A 19,122-nucleotide genomic window follows, 5' to 3' on the forward strand; every position below is an offset into this window, starting at 1 on the left:
TGAAAGCATGATAAAATACAATAGCAACCTATGGGACTATGAGATTTTTTATTTTATGAGTGACATTATTTGACACATACTCACACATATACATACACACACGTCGAATGATATAGAACACTTAGCCCTTCGGGCCAATTTTCACTAGTCAATTTTTCAAGTGATTGTATAAACTTTCTATATGAGAAAGGCAATAAGTGTACTTTTAAAGAAAAGCATTGTTATCATGATTTTTTAATAACACTTACAAGTGGGTACAAATTGAATAAATTAAATGTGGTAATCCTGCACGCTATACGAAATTGAACAAAGCACGCTGCGAACGGAGCAATGCCGCACGTACCGACGCGTACCAGTTTTGCATCGTCATTTTGAATGACGATTTAAATGTTTTGACACTCATCGCCCTATAATTTCGGAACCGGAAGTCGGATCTGGATGAAATTGCACAGCATGCTTTAGGACAAGAAATCAGAGATAGTTCCGTTTTTGCAGCTTTTCTTCACTATTATTGGTGGTTTTGGAAGCGGAAACCGGAGGCTAGTAGTCCCAAAATAGTTTGATATATTCACTAACTAACAAGATCTGCCAAGAAGATGAATTTCGCAGTTAGTTTTAGAAAAAAAAAGTGCACCTCGTTTCGCCATCGCATGTGGAAAAATACTCATCTAATTGAAAATTTTCACTAACCGCACTGTTATATCGCAACCGGAAGTCGTATCTGAATAAACTTTTTTGGGGACTTTTTAAAGAATTTCAAAACCTTTTATTTTTTTCTTAGTTTGTGAAAATCGGTTAAGAAATTTCCGAGAAAATCGAGTGCGCTTTTCTCCATAAATTTGCACATATTTCCTTGTAATTCCGAAACCGGAAGTCGGATCGGGATAAAATTTAATAGCATTATATGGCCCATAAAAAGGCGGGTGGATAATGTCAGAGACATAACTGGATGTCGTGAATACGAAAACAACTGACATGTTCCTTAAACACCTCCGAATATCAATTAGTTCAATTAGATCAATTGTATAAATTATGCAAGCATTCCTCTTTTCACGTTTTTCGCAAAAACAAAGAAGGCTTCACTTGATCTCGATTACTGTTAATTTCACACAGCGAAAAATGCACAAATGTAACCAAGCTGTTCTAGATTTGCACTAAACTGAGGATATTTACCTTCGATTTGCGATCAAGAAATCCTAATAGTTCTTTAGAAAACTTTTACAGCCATTAGAACGGCTGATTTTGTGTGATGCTCTCCACTCCAATAGTGTACTATTGAAATACTTCAATGCTGTTGCTATACACGTTTAAGTTGAAAAATTTCGATTCTATTGGTAGTTAGATTATATAAATCCTTTCACAGATCACTGAGCTATGAACCTTCAAAATACGAGAAAGGCAATCGCGTCTTATGAATTATCCTCTTTTATACTCGTTTATATTAAACATTTCAGAAGTTTAATTTTGAATCATTTGAGATTATGTCACACAACTGAAAATTTTATTATAAAATTGTGATCATATTTCCGATGGCATGTAGCAAAAATTATGTTGATTCGTTAGATACAACAAGAGATATTCACGATCAAAAACTTATCACTCTCTCTCAGGGTAAATTTTGAAAAGGCGCCCATTAGTAAAGTAAGTCGTATTCAAGACAAAACTTTCATTTGAATTTGAGTTTATGAAAATCGGTTCAGCCATCTCTAAGAAATTTGAGTGACATGATTTGACAAATACACGCATACAAAGCTGATGATCTGCAAAAATCATTGCAAGATACTTTAGATAAATTGTCCGTTTGGGCTGTTCATCTGGGTATCGAATTCTCTGCGGAGAAAACAGAGCTGGTCGTCTTTTCAAGAAAGCATGATCCCGCGCAGCTTCAGCTTCATATGATGGGAAATTCAAATTCAAATGCCTCGGGATGTGGTTTGATTCCAAATGCACGTGGGAAGGACACATTAGGTATCTGATAACGAAATGCCAACAAAGAGTAAATTTTCCTCGAACAATAACAGGATCATTGTGGGGTGCTCATCCGGAAGATCTAATAAAATTGTATCAGACAACCAGTGTTGGCATTATCATTCTCAAAATATCAAAAATCAGTTATTATCGCCGATAATAATTGTTGGTGATTATCACTTACAAAATCATCGCCGAACATCATGAAGAAAATCATTTGATATTCTGAGAATGATATTAGAAAACGATTATCACTTAATATCGGTGTGCGAAATTTTCAAAACATCAAATATCACCGCTGAGTATGGGGGAAATCATCACCCGTTCAATCTCACTTTAGCGATGTTTCGTAAACTCACACATGATTATCATTCAAAAGCATTATCACGATTATCACCCATGCGCGATTTTCACTACCACATGGTGATATTCCGTGAGGTGAGTGTGGTATTGAAAATCAATTTCAACCAAATCTTAACATGCAGTATGATTATTTTTGGAACGGGTGGTGTCGAAAATCATTGTCTGAAGTTATTTGAAATTGATGATAGTGAATTTCGGTTCGTAAAATTTTATCAAAACCCATGCAATATGGGTATTTTTGGAACGGGTATGATGAGTAGGTGTTGAATATTGATGTCTGGAGTCATTTTGAAATCCAACATGGCGGCTCTCGGTTCATGAAAATTCAACTAAACCCATGCAATATGGGTATTTTTGGAACGGGTATGATGAGTAGATGTTGAATATTGATGTCTGGAGTCATTTTGAAATCCAAGATGGCGGCTTTCGGTTCATGAAAATTCATCTAAACCCATGCAATATGGGTATTTTTGGAACGGGTATGATGAGTAGGTGTTGAATATTGATGTCTGGAGTCATTTTGAAATCCAACATGGCGGCTCTCGGTTCATGAAAATTCAACTAAACCCATGCAATATGGGTATTTTTGGAACGGGTATGATGAGTAGATGTTGAATATTGATGTCTGGAGTCATTTTGAAATCCAACATGGCGGCTCTCGGTTCATGAAAATTCAACTAAACCCATGCAATATGGGTATTTTTGGAACGGGTATGATGAGTAGATGTTGAATATTGATGTCTGGAGTCATTTTGAAATCCAAGATGGCGGCTCTCGGTTCATGAAAATTCAACTAAACCCATGCAATATGGGTATTTTTGGAACGGGTATGATGAGTAGGTGTTGAATATTGATGTCTGGAGTCATTTTGAAATCCAACATGGTGGCTCTCGGTCCATGAAAATTCAACTAAACCCATGCAATATGGGTATTTTTGGAACGGATATGATGAGTAGATGTTGAATATTGGTATCTGAAGTCATTTTGAAATAGAAGATGGCGGCTCTTGGTTCATGAAAATTCATCTGAAACCATGCAATATGGGTATTTTTGGAACGGGTATGATGAGTAGATGTTGAATATTGATGTCTGGAGTCATTTTGAAATCCAAGATGGCGGCTTTCGGTTCATGAAAATTCATCTAAACCCATGCAATATGGGTATTTTTGGAACGGGTATGATGAGTAGATGTTGAATATTGATGTCTGGAGTCATTTTGAAATCCAACATGGCGGCTCTCGGTTCATGAAAATTCAACTAAACCCATGCAATATGGGTATTTTTGGAACGGGTATGATGAGTAGATGTTGAATATTGATGTCTGGAGTCATTTTGAAATCCAAGATGGCGGCTCTCGGTTCATGAAAATTCAACTAAACCCATGCAATATGGGTATTTTTGGAACGGGTATGATGAGTAGGTGTTGAATATTGATGTCTGGAGTCATTTTGAAATCCAACATGGCGGCTCTCGGTTCATGAAAATTCAACTAAACCCATGCAATATGGGTATTTTTGGAACGGGTATGATGAGTAGATGTTGAATATTGATGTCTGGAGTCATTTTGAAATCCAACATGGCGGCTCTCGGTTCATGAAAATTCAACTAAACCCATGCAATATGGGTATTTTTGGAACGGGTATGATGAGTAGATGTTGAATATTGATGTCTGGAGTCATTTTGAAATCCAAGATGGCGGCTTTCGGTTCATGAAAATTCATCTAAACCCATGCAATATGGCGGCTCTCGGTTCATGAAAATTCAACTAAACCCATGCAATATGGGTATTTTTGGAACGGGTATGATGAGTAGATGTTGAATATTGATGTCTGGAGTCATTTTGAAATCCAAGATGGCGGCTCTCGGTTCATGAAAATTCAACTAAACCCATGCAATATGGGTATTTTTGGAACGGGTATGATGAGTAGATGTTGAATATTGATGTCTGGAGTCATTTTGAAATCCAACATGGCGGCTCTCGGTTCATGAAAATTCAACTAAACCCATGCAATATGGGTATTTTTGGAACGGGTATGATGAGTAGATGTTGAATATTGGTATCTGAAGTCATTTTGAAATAGAAGATGGCGGCTCTTGATTCATGAAAATTCATCTGAAACCATGCAATATGGGTATTTTTGGAACGGGTATGATGAGTAGATGTTGAATATTGATGTCTGGAGTCATTTTGAAATCCAAGATGGCGGCTTTCGGTTCATGAAAATTCATCTAAACCCATGCAATATGGGTATTTTTGGAACGGGTATGATGAGTAGATGTTGAATATTGATGTCTGGAGTCATTTTGAAATCCAACATGGCGGCTCTCGGTTCATGAAAATTCAACTAAACCCATGCAATATGGGTATTTTTGGAACGGGTATGATGAGTAGATGTTGAATATTGATGTCTGGAGTCATTTTGAAATCCAAGATGGCGGCTCTCGGTTCATGAAAATTCAACTAAACCCATGCAATATGGGTATTTTTGGAACGGGTATGATGAGTAGGTGTTGAATATTGATGTCTGGAGTCATTTTGAAATCCAACATGGCGGCTCTCGGTTCATGAAAATTCAACTAAACCCATGCAATATGGGTATTTTTGGAACGGGTATGATGAGTAGATGTTGAATATTGATGTCTGGAGTCATTTTGAAATCCAACATGGCGGCTCTCGGTTCATGAAAATTCAACTAAACCCATGCAATATGGGTATTTTTGGAACGGGTATGATGAGTAGATGTTGAATATTGATGTCTGGAGTCATTTTGAAATCCAAGATGGCGGCTCTCGGTTCATGAAAATTCAACTAAACCCATGCAATATGGGTATTTTTGGAACGGGTATGATGAGTAGGTGTTGAATATTGATGTCTGGAGTCATTTTGAAATCCAACATGGTGGCTCTCGGTCCATGAAAATTCAACTAAACCCATGCAATATGGGTATTTTTGGAACGGATATGATGAGTAGATGTTGAATATTGGTATCTGAAGTCATTTTGAAATAGAAGATGGCGGCTCTTGGTTCATGAAAATTCATCTGAAACCATGCAATATGGGTATTTTTGGAACGGGTATGATGAGTAGATGTTGAATATTGGTGTCTGAAGTGATTTTGAAATCCAACATGGTGGTTCTCGGTTCATGAAAATTCAACTAAACCCATGCAATATGGGTATTTTTGGAACGGATATGATGAGTAGATGTTGAATATTGGTGTCTGAAGTCATTTTGAAATAGAAGATGGCGGCTCTTGGTTCATGAAAATTCATCTGAAACCATGCAATATGGGTATTTTTGGAACGGGTATGATGAGTAGATGTTGAATATTGGTGTCTGAAGTGATTTTGAAATCCAACATGGTGGTTCTCGGTTCATGAAAATTCAACTAAACCCATGCAATATGGGTATTTTTGGAACGGGTATGATGAGTAGGTGTCGATTATCGATGTCTGGAGTCATTTTGATATCCAAAATGTGAACTTCTAGTTTATGAAAATTTTTCGAAAAATTTGAACTTAGTTTGTGTAGAACGCTCGTCGCGTGCGATTGTATTTCTTTGTTGCTCTGCGTTGTTTCGCTGTGTTTCGGTCGGATTTTTCTGCAGGTTCCAGTGTTGCATTCAATATTTTTGTTGTTAAAAACGGAGAAATGATGAATTTGAAAGAGGAAAGAAACTACAACTGATGCCAGAAGGGTGGACAGTGCATGGAAGTTCTTTTTTGGTGTTGGTATTTTATTCTCGTGAATGCAATCTATCACCGTGTTTTACCCACCAAAACTGAAGTGAAAACCACGGAGTTTTAACTTTTTCGGGAGTTGAGTGTCATCTAGCGGCAAGTAACACTCATCAATTAACCATTTACTATATATTAAATGGCATTAAGTGTGAATTGAAAATATTAAACGTCACCGTGATTGGTAGTATCTGCTACACAACCTTGTAATTTTGTCGCTATAATCTGCATCTCTAAATTCTAATTTCATAAGCTTGTAGGTCTACTAGAAGACAACTGTGCAGGCTATTGCGCATTAACGTCGATTTTGCAGTAATGTTTCCGACATTACTTACCGTTTGTTTATAGAGGTAATTTTTTTCAAATTTCGGATAAAAACGGACAATTTTCTTTGAAAAATTAGTGCAACACTTCGAGACGGTATTGTAGATTTGAATTCATTGTGCGAAAGCAGACATTTATTTAAGAATCACTATCAAAAATTTATCATCGACAGTTCTGCAAATATTGCACTTGAACCAATACTACTGTTCTAAAGCTTGGGAAAAGTAAGGAACTCGTTTGTTGAGCATTCTGGTAGTCGAATTGTTGACATCAAATTGGTTGCTGTCAACCAAATGATTGGCGATTGAAAACTAACACAATCCAATTATACATATTTTCGAAGATTTGCTATGTTTAATCTATCACTTCAAACAATTTTCTTACTTTCGTAGTATATTTTTATTGCTGATCTTGGATTTCAAAATGACTCCAGACATCAATATTCAACATCTACTCATCATACCCGTTCCAAAAATACCCATATTGCATGGGTTTAGATGAATTTTCATGAACCGAAAGCCGCCATCTTGGATTTCAAAATCACTTCAGACACCAATATTCAACATCTACTCATCGTACCCGTTCCAAAAATACCCATATTGCATGGTTTCAGATGAATTTTTATGATCCGAGAGCCGCCATCTTGGATTTCAAAATGACTCCAGACATCGATATTTAACATCTACTCATCATACCCGTTCCAAAAATACCCATATTGCATGGGTTTAGTTGAATTTTCATGAACCGAGAGCCACCATGTTGGATTTCAAAATGACTCCAGACACCCATATTCAACATCTACTCATCATACCCGTTCCAAAAATACCCATATTGCATGGGTTTAGATGAATTTTCATGAACCGAAAGCCGCCATCTTGGATTTCAAAATGACTCCAGACATCAATATTCAACATCTACTCATCATACCCGTTCCAAAAATACCCATATTGCATGGGTTTAGTTGAATTTTCATGAACCGAGAGCCACCATGTTGGATTTCAAAATGACTCCAGACACCCATATTCAACATCTACTCATCATACCCGTTCCAAAAATACCCATATTGCATGGGTTTAGATGAATTTTCATGAACCGAAAGCCGCCATCTTGGATTTCAAAATGACTCCAGACATCAATATTCAACATCTACTCATCATACCCGTTCCAAAAATACCCATATTGCATGGGTTTAGATGAATTTTCATGAACCGAAAGCCGCCATCTTGGATTTCAAAATGACTCCAGACATCAATATTCAACATCTACTCATCATACCCGTTCCAAAAATACCCATATTGCATGGGTTTAGTTGAATTTTCATGAACCGAGAGCCACCATGTTGGATTTCAAAATGACTCCAGACACCCATATTCAACATCTACTCATCATACCCGTTCCAAAAATACCCATATTGCATGGGTTTAGTTGAATTTTCATGAACCGAGAGCCACCATGTTGGATTTCAAAATGACTCCAGACACCCATATTCAACATCTACTCATCATACCCGTTCCAAAAATACCCATATTGCATGGGTTTAGTTGAATTTTCATGAACCGAGAGCCACCATGTTGGATTTCAAAATGACTCCAGACATCAATATTCAACATCTACTCATCATACCCGTTCCAAAAATACCCATATTGCATGGGTTTAGATGAATTTTCATGAACCGAAAGCCGCCATCTTGGATTTCAAAATGACTCCAGACATCAATATTCAACATCTACTCATCATACCCGTTCCAAAAATACCCATATTGCATGGGTTTAGTTGAATTTTCATGAACCGAGAGCCACCATGTTGGATTTCAAAATGACTCCAGACACCCATATTCAACATCTACTCATCATACCCGTTCCAAAAATACCCATATTGCATGGGTTTAGTTGAATTTTCATGAACCGAGAGCCACCATGTTGGATTTCAAAATGACTCCAGACACCCATATTCAACATCTACTCATCATACCCGTTCCAAAAATACCCATATTGCATGGGTTTAGTTGAATTTTCATGAACCGAGAGCCACCATGTTGGATTTCAAAAGACTCCAGACACCCATATTCAACATCTACTCATCGTACCCGTTCCAAAAATACCCATATTGCATGGTTTCAGATGAATTTTCATGAACCGAAAGCCGCCATCTTGGATTTCAAAATCACTTCAGACACCAATATTCAACATCTACTCATCATACCCGTTCCAAAAATACCCATATTGCATGGGTTTAGATGAATTTTCATGAACCGAGAGCCACCATGTTGGATTTCAAAATGACTCCAGACACCCATATTCAACATCTACTCATCATACCCGTTCCAAAAATACCCATATTGCATGGGTTTAGTTGAATTTTCATGAACCGAGAGCCACCATGTTGGATTTCAAAAGACTCCAGACACCCATATTCAACATCTACTCATCGTACCCGTTCCAAAAATACCCATATTGCATGGTTTCAGATGAATTTTCATGAACCGAAAGCCGCCATCTTGGATTTCAAAATCACTTCAGACACCAATATTCAACATCTACTCATCATACCCGTTCCAAAAATACCCATATTGCATGGGTTTAGATGAATTTTCATGAACCGAGAGCCACCATGTTGGATTTCAAAATGACTCCAGACACCCATATTCAACATCTACTCATCATACCCGTTCCAAAAATACCCATATTGCATGGGTTTAGTTGAATTTTCATGAACCGAGAGCCACCATGTTGGATTTCAAAATGACTCCAGACATCAATATTCAACATCTACTCATCATACCCGTTCCAAAAATACCCATATTGCATGGGTTTAGATGAATTTTCATGAACCGAAAGCCGCCATCTTGGATTTCAAAATGACTCCAGACATCAATATTCAACATCTACTCATCATACCCGTTCCAAAAATACCCATATTGCATGGGTTTAGTTGAATTTTCATGAACCGAGAGCCACCATGTTGGATTTCAAAATGACTCCAGACACCCATATTCAACATCTACTCATCATACCCGTTCCAAAAATACCCATATTGCATGGGTTTAGTTGAATTTTCATGAACCGAGAGCCACCATGTTGGATTTCAAAAGACTCCAGACACCCATATTCAACATCTACTCATCGTACCCGTTCCAAAAATACCCATATTGCATGGTTTCAGATGAATTTTCATGAACCGAAAGCCGCCATCTTGGATTTCAAAATCACTTCAGACACCAATATTCAACATCTACTCATCATACCCGTTCCAAAAATACCCATATTGCATGGGTTTAGATGAATTTTCATGAACCGAAAGCCGCCATCTTGGATTTCAAAATGACTCCAGACATCAATATTCAACATCTACTCATCATACCCGTTCCAAAAATACCCATATTGCATGGGTTTAGTTGAATTTTCATGAACCGAGAGCCACCATGTTGGATTTCAAAATGACTCCAGACACCCATATTCAACATCTACTCATCGTACCCGTTCCAAAAATACCCATATTGCATGGTTTCAGATGAATTTTCATGAACCGAAAGCCGCCATCTTGGATTTCAAAATCACTTCAGACACCAATATTCAACATCTACTCATCGTACCCGTTCCAAAAATACCCATATTGTATGGTTTCAGATGAATTTTCATGAACCGAAAGCCGCCATCTTGGATTTCAAAATCACTTCAGACACCAATATTCAACATCTACTCATCGTACCCGTTCCAAAAATACCCATATTGCATGGTTTCAGATGAATTTTCATGATCCGAGAGCCGCCATCTTGGATTTCAAAATGACTCCAGACATCGATATTTAACATCTACTCATCATACCCGTTTCAAAAATATCCATATTGCCATGGGTTTAGATGAATTTTTACGAACCGAATTTCACTATCAACAATTTCAAATTACTTCAGACATCGAGATTCGACACCACCCATTCCAAAAATAATCATACTGCATGATAAGATTTGGTTGAAATTGATTTTCAAAACTTCACTCACCTCATTGAATATCACCATGTGATAGTGAAAATCTTTGCATGGCTGATAATTGTGAGAATGATTTTCAATGATGATAATTTATAATCATGTGTGAGTTTACGAAACATCACTATGGTGATATTGGACGGGGTGTGATATTTTCCATACTCACTTCGAGTGATCACAATTATCATTGATATTGTAGATAGTGATAATCGCTGTCGAAAATCGCGCATGATTTTCTGCAGCGGTGAGATTTGATTATTTGATATTTTCGCAACACTGCAGACAACGATACTTTTAGTGATGGAATATGGATGCGTTTGTTTTCATTCCGCTACAAACTCTCAGATGATTGAACTTGAGCAAATTCAGTATCGTTGTTTGCGAATCGCATTAGGCTGCATGCATTCGACACATACAATGTGTCTCGAAGTTCTGGCAGGAGTTCTTCCATTGAAAGATCGCTTTTAGGAGCTTTCATCAAGACTGCTAATAATATATGAGGTATTGAACTCTCTGAACTTCAATCTCAAACTAGATTCATGACAGTATATTTTATGTATATGTCACAGGAAATCAATACTTCAAGATATATTCCTATCCGTGACAGCATCCTAAATCCCGGACTCAACTTTATTATTCGAAACATACAAGCGTTGCGAAAGGCGTGGAATCCCGGATCATCTAGGTTTGATGGAAATCCCAAACATGTTTTAAGTTGAGGCGGATCACGGATTGAAGAGGCTACTGTTTTTGCCTCATTTAGATTTCAAGAGCATGCATCTGTTTATATAGCAGAGCTAGCGGCAGTTCATTGTAGTTTGAGTTTAATTGTCACATTATCTCCAAACCATTATTTCCTCTTCACAGACAATCTAAGCGCAACTGAAGCAATTCGCTCAAACATGGCTTGTAAGAATGAACCGTTTTTCTTGGACAAAATAAGACAGTATCTGAACGACACATTGAATAATAATTATCAAATCACTATGCTCAGCTCATTGCTCCAATCCAGGCTATGAAAGAGCCGACAATTTAGCCAAACGTAATGCTCTTGAAGGTGAAATTTATGAGCGACCGATTGCTTTCAACGAACACTATAAAGCGTCTCCTGAGAACACTTTCCAGCTTCTTGAGATAAAGATTGTACGCATCCTTGCTCTTCGATGAGTTCAACCAATAGCCAGCTATTTTACTTTGAACAAAAATACATATCAGTAAGTATGCAAACAAACCAGAAATAGTTATAAGATCATGTACACTGAAATTATTTTTTACGTACTACGTTAAAAAAACGCGTGACTTCGGAAATCCGCATAAAAAACGTGTATCTTTGTAAATCCGCGCAAAAGCCTCAAAACTAGAAAATTTTTAAAGCGAAATGTTTTAGAAATAAATGAAACATCGAGTTGTGGTGTATTCTCAAAAAATATTAAAAAAAACTGTTTTACGAAATAGAACAAAGCACGCATCGTTTGTTCTGTGTTTTCTTCTTATTTCGGTGTGGTACATATTGTCATTCTGTACGGCGATTTGAATACTTTGACACTAATCGCCCTGTAACTGTGGAATCGGAAGTCGGAACCGGATGAAATTTCACAGTAGCTTTAAAGACAATGTGAGCTTTAATTCAAATCAATATATGTGAAAATCGGTTCAAGCATCGCATTCTATTTCTTAAGTTTTGCTGCACCACTTTCGGTGCTTCGGGAACAGGAAAAGGGGAGACTAGTAGTGCCTAATTAAGCTTTTATGCCCACAAACTAACATGCTATGCAAACTAGAAGAATTTATCAGACAGTTTTATGGGATTTGTACCTGTTTTTGACCATCGTTTGTGAAACGAACTAATGAAATTGGTAATTTTCCGCTTATCACGCTTTAGTTCCGGAACCGGAAGTCGGATCTGGATAATATATCTGGATCTGGAAACTATAAGACCTTTCATTTGAATCTTAGTTTGTAAAAACGGTTGAGCTGTTTCAGATAAAATTGAATGCACACTTTTTCTCTAATTTTAACATATTACCATGCAACTCCAGAGCCGGAAGTTAGATCTAAATGAAATTCAATAGCAGGCTATGGGACCGTAAGACCTTTTATTTGAATCATAGTTTGTGAAAATCGGTTCAGCCATCTCAGAAAAAAGTGAGTGCATATTTTTTCTATCTTTCGTCGTGAATACGACTTGCTTTACTATGGGGTGTCTTTTCAAAATTTACCCTCTGAGAGAGTGATAAGTTTTTGATCGTGAATATCTATTGTTGTATCTAACGAATCAACATAATTTTTGCTACATGCCATCGGAAATATGATCACAATTTTATGATAAAATTTTCAGTTTTGTGACATAGGCTCAAATAATTCAAAATTAAACTTTTCTGAAATGTTTGGTATAAACGAGTATCAAAGAGGATAATTCATAAGGCGCGTTTGCCTTTCTCGTATTTATAAAGCTCATAGCTCAGTGATCTGTGAAAGGATTTATATAATCTAACTACCAATAGAATCGAAATTTTTCAATTTAAACGTGTATAGCAAAAGCATTGAAATATTCCGAAAAATTGTGAAAATCCGAAATGAAATAATCGACAATAAAATTCTGTATGCGGCTATTTTTATAGCCGTTAGGACCGCCCAATAGTGAAAAAGCTACAAACGAAATCACATAAAAGGAAATCTCTTAACAAAAATTCAATCAGTTTGGATTCTATCGCCACTGCGAGCAGATGTGTTTTGTGTCGTCTGCACAGCTAGTTTCGCTTTCGACAAGAGCGATTACGTCACAGCTGCCAGTCATTAGCATTGGTGAAAAAACAACGGTGAAGAGCATTGCACAAAATCAGCCGTTCTAATGGCTCTAAAAGTTTTCTAAAGAACTATTAGGATTTGTTGTTCGCAAATCGTAGGGAAATATCCTCAGTTTACTGCAATTCAAGAACAGTTTGCTTAGATTTGTGCACTTTTCGCTGTGTGAAATTCACAGTAATCGAGATCAACTGAAGCTTTCTTTGTTTTTGCGAAAAATGTGAAAAAGGGGAATGCTTGCATAATTATTACAATTGATATTCGGAAGTGTTGAGGAACATGTCAGTTGTTTTCGTATTCACGACAACCAGTTATGTCTCTGACTATACCCACCCGCCTTTTTGGTGCATATCATCCTATATCTTCGGAACCGGAAGTCGGATCGAGATGAAATTCAATAGCAGGATATGGGACCATGAGACCTTTCATTTGAATCATAGTTTGTGAAAATCGGTTAAGCCATCTCCGAGAAAAGTGAGCGCATATTTTTGTTACATGCATACATACATACACACACAGACATTTTCTCAGTTCGTCGAGCTGAGTCGAAAGGTATATAACATTCGGCCCACCGAGCCACGGTTAAAAAGTCGGGTTTCACAGTGATTGCATAGCCTTTCTATATGAGAAAGGCAAAAATCGAAACTTTCTTAGTGTCAGGGAGTTGACTTAAATAAATCGGGATAACACCATATCCGGATAACTTTGAAAATTCGCGTTGAAATACCGCGTATTCTAGGAAATCCGTGTAAAAACTGCGTAACTTCGTAATTCCCCGTTTGAAAAAGTAAGCTTCTGTTTATTTTCAGAAAAATATTAGGATTAAAGTACTTATATGGTGGATACTACGGCAAAGAAAAACTAATATATATTGCCTTAAGAAATAAACGTATTTATGGGAAAAATTAAATCTTTTAACGCCTTTATAGGACGTTTAGTGATTTCGTGCTATGCGGCTTTCAGGGCCTTTATTGAAAGATCGATTTTAATATTGATTGCATAGCTGTCTAAATGAGTAAAAGAAAAATTATTCTTCAAGGTTTCCGGAAAAAAAATCGAAGAAGTCACCATCGCAAATTGATACATTGAACGAGTTATTTCGTTTGGAAGGTGTATTTTAGTAGTTTAAAAAAAATTCGACATTTTCAAAGAATGAGAATTAACGTATCTCATAATCAACTAGATTTCAACCTTCGACAGAAATCATATTCACAGTATTACGGTAAACGGTCCAGTTGCGGTACACTATCTGCGTCCTACTTTAAACGAAGGACTTTGCTGGCTACACTCACTGGTCCATTTCCAATGTGTACAATACACTGGTAATTACGCACCGTACATTTCCCGCTTGTTGCATAATTAGTTTTGTGGATATTTAAAGCACATCATTTTTTAGAGGCTTCACTACGGAAAACCCAAGGAGTGCAGCAGCTTAGTATCAAGTAGTTGTTTGGTATTTTTTAATGTTTGTGTATAAAGCACAATCTGCTAAGTAGTAAAATAGCAAATAATTAGTGTTCTTTGATTGACTCGGTGATGTTCATGTTATGCCATATTTACAAAATATCATGTATGTACTTCACTATCGCTTCTGAAAATAATCAGCGAACGATTGAAGTATGTATTCTCTTCTCCGGTCCGGTACTTTTTTCTCAGTATGTTTAGTACTTTTGACAGGGGAAACAGAATGAAGTGCAACGTTCTGCTCGGGCGCAATCTTCTCTGGCGAGGGGTAACTCCGGAGATTCTTTTCCAATCAACTAATTCTAAGTTATGAAATCGACTTGTCACTTCTACAGTACTAGACAGAAACACTGCACTCTCTTCGGCCCTTAGAGCGTCTAATAAGCCAACACGGAAACATGGCTTAGTTAAAGCACTGAACGTCGTTCTACGCGATCCGGTCCACAAGTTATGCACTATTTGATTGATTAACCGGTAGCATCCGTCGAAAAAGGGACACAAAGCACGATTTTCACCTGATAAATAGGTCGAATGGCGGACCGACAGTACGAACTGCCGGAGTGTGAAATGTGTGGTCACCGAAAGACGCTACCAAAATAACACATTGTCTGTCATTCACAGATCGACATGAACTAAAGAGCTGATTCCTGTCTAGCCGTGTGTTCGTTTGAACCCTTGGGCAGTAGCAAGTTGAAAGCAACATGTGTACTGTAAACGGAATCAGATGTATGTAGACAGAAGATGTTGCTGGTGCTATCACGAAGCCGGCTAAGAATGTGTCGGTTTTGTAATACCATCGATGTGTGCTGCACGGGAATGTAAACTGTCTTACGTCGTATTGGTGAAACTGGCTGACAGATAGCTTCATACACGCTAAATGATCACAGGTATACAGGGTGATTATGCGGAACCAGGCAATGGTCGAATTGTTGAAAATTACAATATTACTTATGCGTAAATAACCTTGAATGACAAACTGCAACAGAGCTGAAAGTTTATAAAAACTTTTATTGACTCCACAAGCATGCTTTTTGACGTGAATACTTGCGTTGCCCACTAGAAGAGTGCTAAGTATTGATCGTAAATATCTATCATAGTGTCAAACCTAAGAACATCAATTTGGCTGTTTACAATCCAATATATGTTCAGTCATTTTTGTTAAAACTGACAGTTGTATAGGACAATTATGGAGAGCTTAGAATATAGGTTTTCTTAATTTTTTGATAGATTTGCTTGTGATGCTCCACGCTAATCATCAGAGATGAACACGATAAAATCTATTCAACATTGATTGTGACTAATTCACTTATTTACTTTTTTGCGTCGTTTACTGAACTATTGACAATCATTTTCATCAACATTCAGCAGCAGAAGCTTTACGCTCGAGGAACATTGAATAAAATCAAAAACTCGGTGCCAGTTCTATTCATATTCACGTCATCCGGCAATACCCGCTTTTGAATAATAAAGTTGTTGCAGTTTTGTGATGCACTTTTCTTTATTTAAAAATATTTTATTCAGGCCTTTTTGCGTACAAGCTTTACGTGGCCAATTGAGCTGAGTTTTTAGATTTTTTTTTGTATTGGATCTCGTAGTCACCCTTTTTCTAGGGGGAGAGGCGCTTCCATTTCCCTCCTGCGAGGATTGAGGGGCAGTTTGTTCGCGGTTCGTCTCGTCATCCATTGCCGCATCGGTGGTATTGTTGTTGATTTCGTTGCTAGTTGCTGTAGATGCGTCTTGTTGTACATAGGTTGCAATTGCTGGTTGATTGATTGGTAAGTTGTTAACTGCAGCTGGTGTACTTTGTTCTATAGGGGATACGTTGGATGGTTTCGTTGAAGGAGATGCTTCACTGTTGTTGGTGACTGTTACAGGTGTACTGGGGTTGCTTAGGGTTGGTGTGAAGGAAGCACCGTTGTCCTTTGGTGTGGTTGTCTCCTTGTCCAGTTTATCACATGGCTTACCGTAGTGAACAGCTTTTTGCCAATATTGACATGTGGCTAACAGATTGTCATAGGTAACAAGTGATTTGCACGGGATTCTTGTATCCTGACCGAATGTTACATAAAAAGGTATAGGCCTCCTCAAGCGCATACGTAACAAACGTACGCCATTTAGAATACCGGGGAAAAATTTCTTCCACTTTTCTTTTTCGATAGAGAGAATCTCTCCGTAATGGGACATAGTTTTACGAATATAAGGATCGATGACGCTTGAGGAAAGATCATGCACACGCACTTCTATAGCACTATCTTCCATATATACTGGAATGTTGTACTTGATATTTTCATGCTCCACATAGTGCACATTATTAGTGCACATTGAGATGCATTTGCTCCTTAAGCAAACCTTCAAGTTCTCGTATCGAAAGTCAAATTTTGCACTGCCTGAAGTCAACAACAATTGTATTCTTTCGTGTCGGCGGTAGCTTTTGTTCGTTTGGTTCACTCATTTTCGAGGTCTATTGTTCACTACAAAATACTGTACTTGGTTTCTTCTGTCCCCAACGTAAGCGGTTTTGTTTTATCGACTGACTTGGATGAGATGTGAAAGCGAACTGATTGTGATGTACTTGACATATTCAACGCATATGATTCGATAATACGTAAGTAAAGCCTATCAATGATAATTTTCGGACACTTCTTTCAGTCTATATTATGAATTATTTACGGATCGACGAAATGCTTCACCTAAATGACAACTCTCCACTTCATTTCGTGGTCCAACATGTTTACATTCTTGTTTGTCGAATGAAGTGGAAATGCGCTAATGCATTTTGTACGAACGGTAGCAAAATTTGAATCTCTCGGTCCGCGAAACTAAAACTACCGAAATGTACCGTTTTTTCGTGTACCATAATGGACGATGGAACATGCGTGCTCGAAGAGTACAAACAGCTGCCGTCTGGTTTATCATTCAAAATAACGCCATTACCGAGCATTTCCAGACAAAGACGGTCTCCAAATTTCCGAATAAGTATTTGATTTGGCAGGTCATATATAGTCGTGGTCGAAAATCTAAAAGCTTCGTTTCTACCTGCATTAATTATTAATAGACATGTGTAAGATAATGTTTTGGTGTGATTTGGCAATCTGTCCTGGAATTGTATACCGTACCGGAGGCCAAATTCGTACCAAAAACAGCCAATCCTCCAAACTCTCCAGAACTTTACCCAATAGAGAAGAACTAGGCTCTAGATAATTTATTCTGACTCGACTCATTAGAGCGGTTTCCTATAGCCAAAAAAATCCGTCGAAGTGAAAGGGCAACATGAACTACATGGAACTGAACCAAATGTTGTAATATCTTCGAAAACCCCTCCCGCAAAAGGTAATTTAATGTGATTAGCTTCAAATTGATGCGACATGGGTTACTTAACATCGGTTAAATCCATAAAGTTTTTTGGGTGGGCCAAAATATATGAAGTGGTAAAAATATCTCTGTTACCCTAATAAGGCAATTATTTCAATCAAAATTCGACCGGTTCGGTCATGGGTAGTTTGTTTGGCTATTAATTAATAAAACATGCATGATAGAAGAGTTTACTGGCTAGTTTTAATGAACTTATTCCATTTTCAATACCTACTAAAGATAAATTCAATGAAAAAATTATTTCAGAATATTGATAATAGATACCAAGTTTCTGTTTCATTGCTTATTGTTTGACTTACCATGCTCCATTTCGATTAAACCAATTATTCGAAAATAAATGAACCCAACAGAATTCTGCACTTTTATTTTTGCCTTTCTCATATAGAAAGGTTATGCAATCACTTGAAAAACCAACTTGTTAACAATTGTATCATATACCATTCGACTCAGTTCATCGAGCTGAGCAATGTGTGTGTGTGTGTGTGTGTGTGTGTGTGTGTGTGTGTGTGTGTGTGTGTGTGTGTGTGTGTGTGTGTGTGTGTGTGTGTGTGTGTGTGTGTGAGTGCGTGTGGGTTAAGTATGTTCAATATTGTACACCGTCAATTAAACTGGCGAAACAAAAAACGTAAAAAAATTTCTAAATTGGTCTCAAAACTACACAAATCAATAGTCATTGTCAGTAGGCAACTAAACAAACCGAGGAAATAGTGGTCACATATACCAAAATGAATCTCACTCACTTTTCTCAGCGATGGTTTGACCGATTTCCACAAACTTAGATTCAAATGAAAGGTCTCACAGTCCCATACGGGATTCCATAATTTTATCCGGATCCGACTGGTCTCAAAACCACACAAATCGATAGTCATTAGATTCAAATGAAAGGTCCTGAGGTCCCATACGGAAATCTCTCAATTTCATCTGAATTCGACGTCCGGATCCGGAAATATAGGGTAAAGTGTGTTAAAAATTTCATACCATCACTGAAAAGAACGAAAAACCGTGAAAATATTCTAAATCGACCTCAAATCTTCTCCAATTGATAGTTTTTATCAGTAGGCGGTCAAAAACCGATTTCGGTTATTCTTTCAAGAATCGAAGAAAAC

The 19,122-nt window shown here is 37.4% G+C and overlaps 1 protein-coding gene across 5 annotated transcripts in view; it reads right to left on the minus strand.

Moving 5' to 3' along the window:
• The window catches only part of LOC131427678 (ATP-binding cassette sub-family C member 4), a 59,846-nt gene extending 44,556 nt beyond the window's left edge, over nucleotides 1–15,290 (minus strand). For 2 of the 5 annotated variants that reach the window (XM_058591088.1, XM_058591078.1), the window contains exon 1: nucleotides 15,160–15,290. The gene's annotated coding sequence lies outside the window, so the exon portion shown is untranslated. Of the gene's footprint in view, nucleotides 1–84; nucleotides 203–14,848; nucleotides 15,135–15,159 lie in introns of those variants that run through there. The other 3 variants (XM_058591081.1, XM_058591079.1, XM_058591086.1) reach the window with 3 other exon arrangements.
• Nucleotides 15,291–19,122: the final 3,832 nt, after the last annotated feature.

This window comes from Malaya genurostris, chromosome 2 (genome assembly GCF_030247185.1).
Source record: "Malaya genurostris strain Urasoe2022 chromosome 2, Malgen_1.1, whole genome shotgun sequence".
NCBI lineage: Eukaryota > Metazoa > Arthropoda > Insecta > Diptera > Culicidae > Malaya > Malaya genurostris.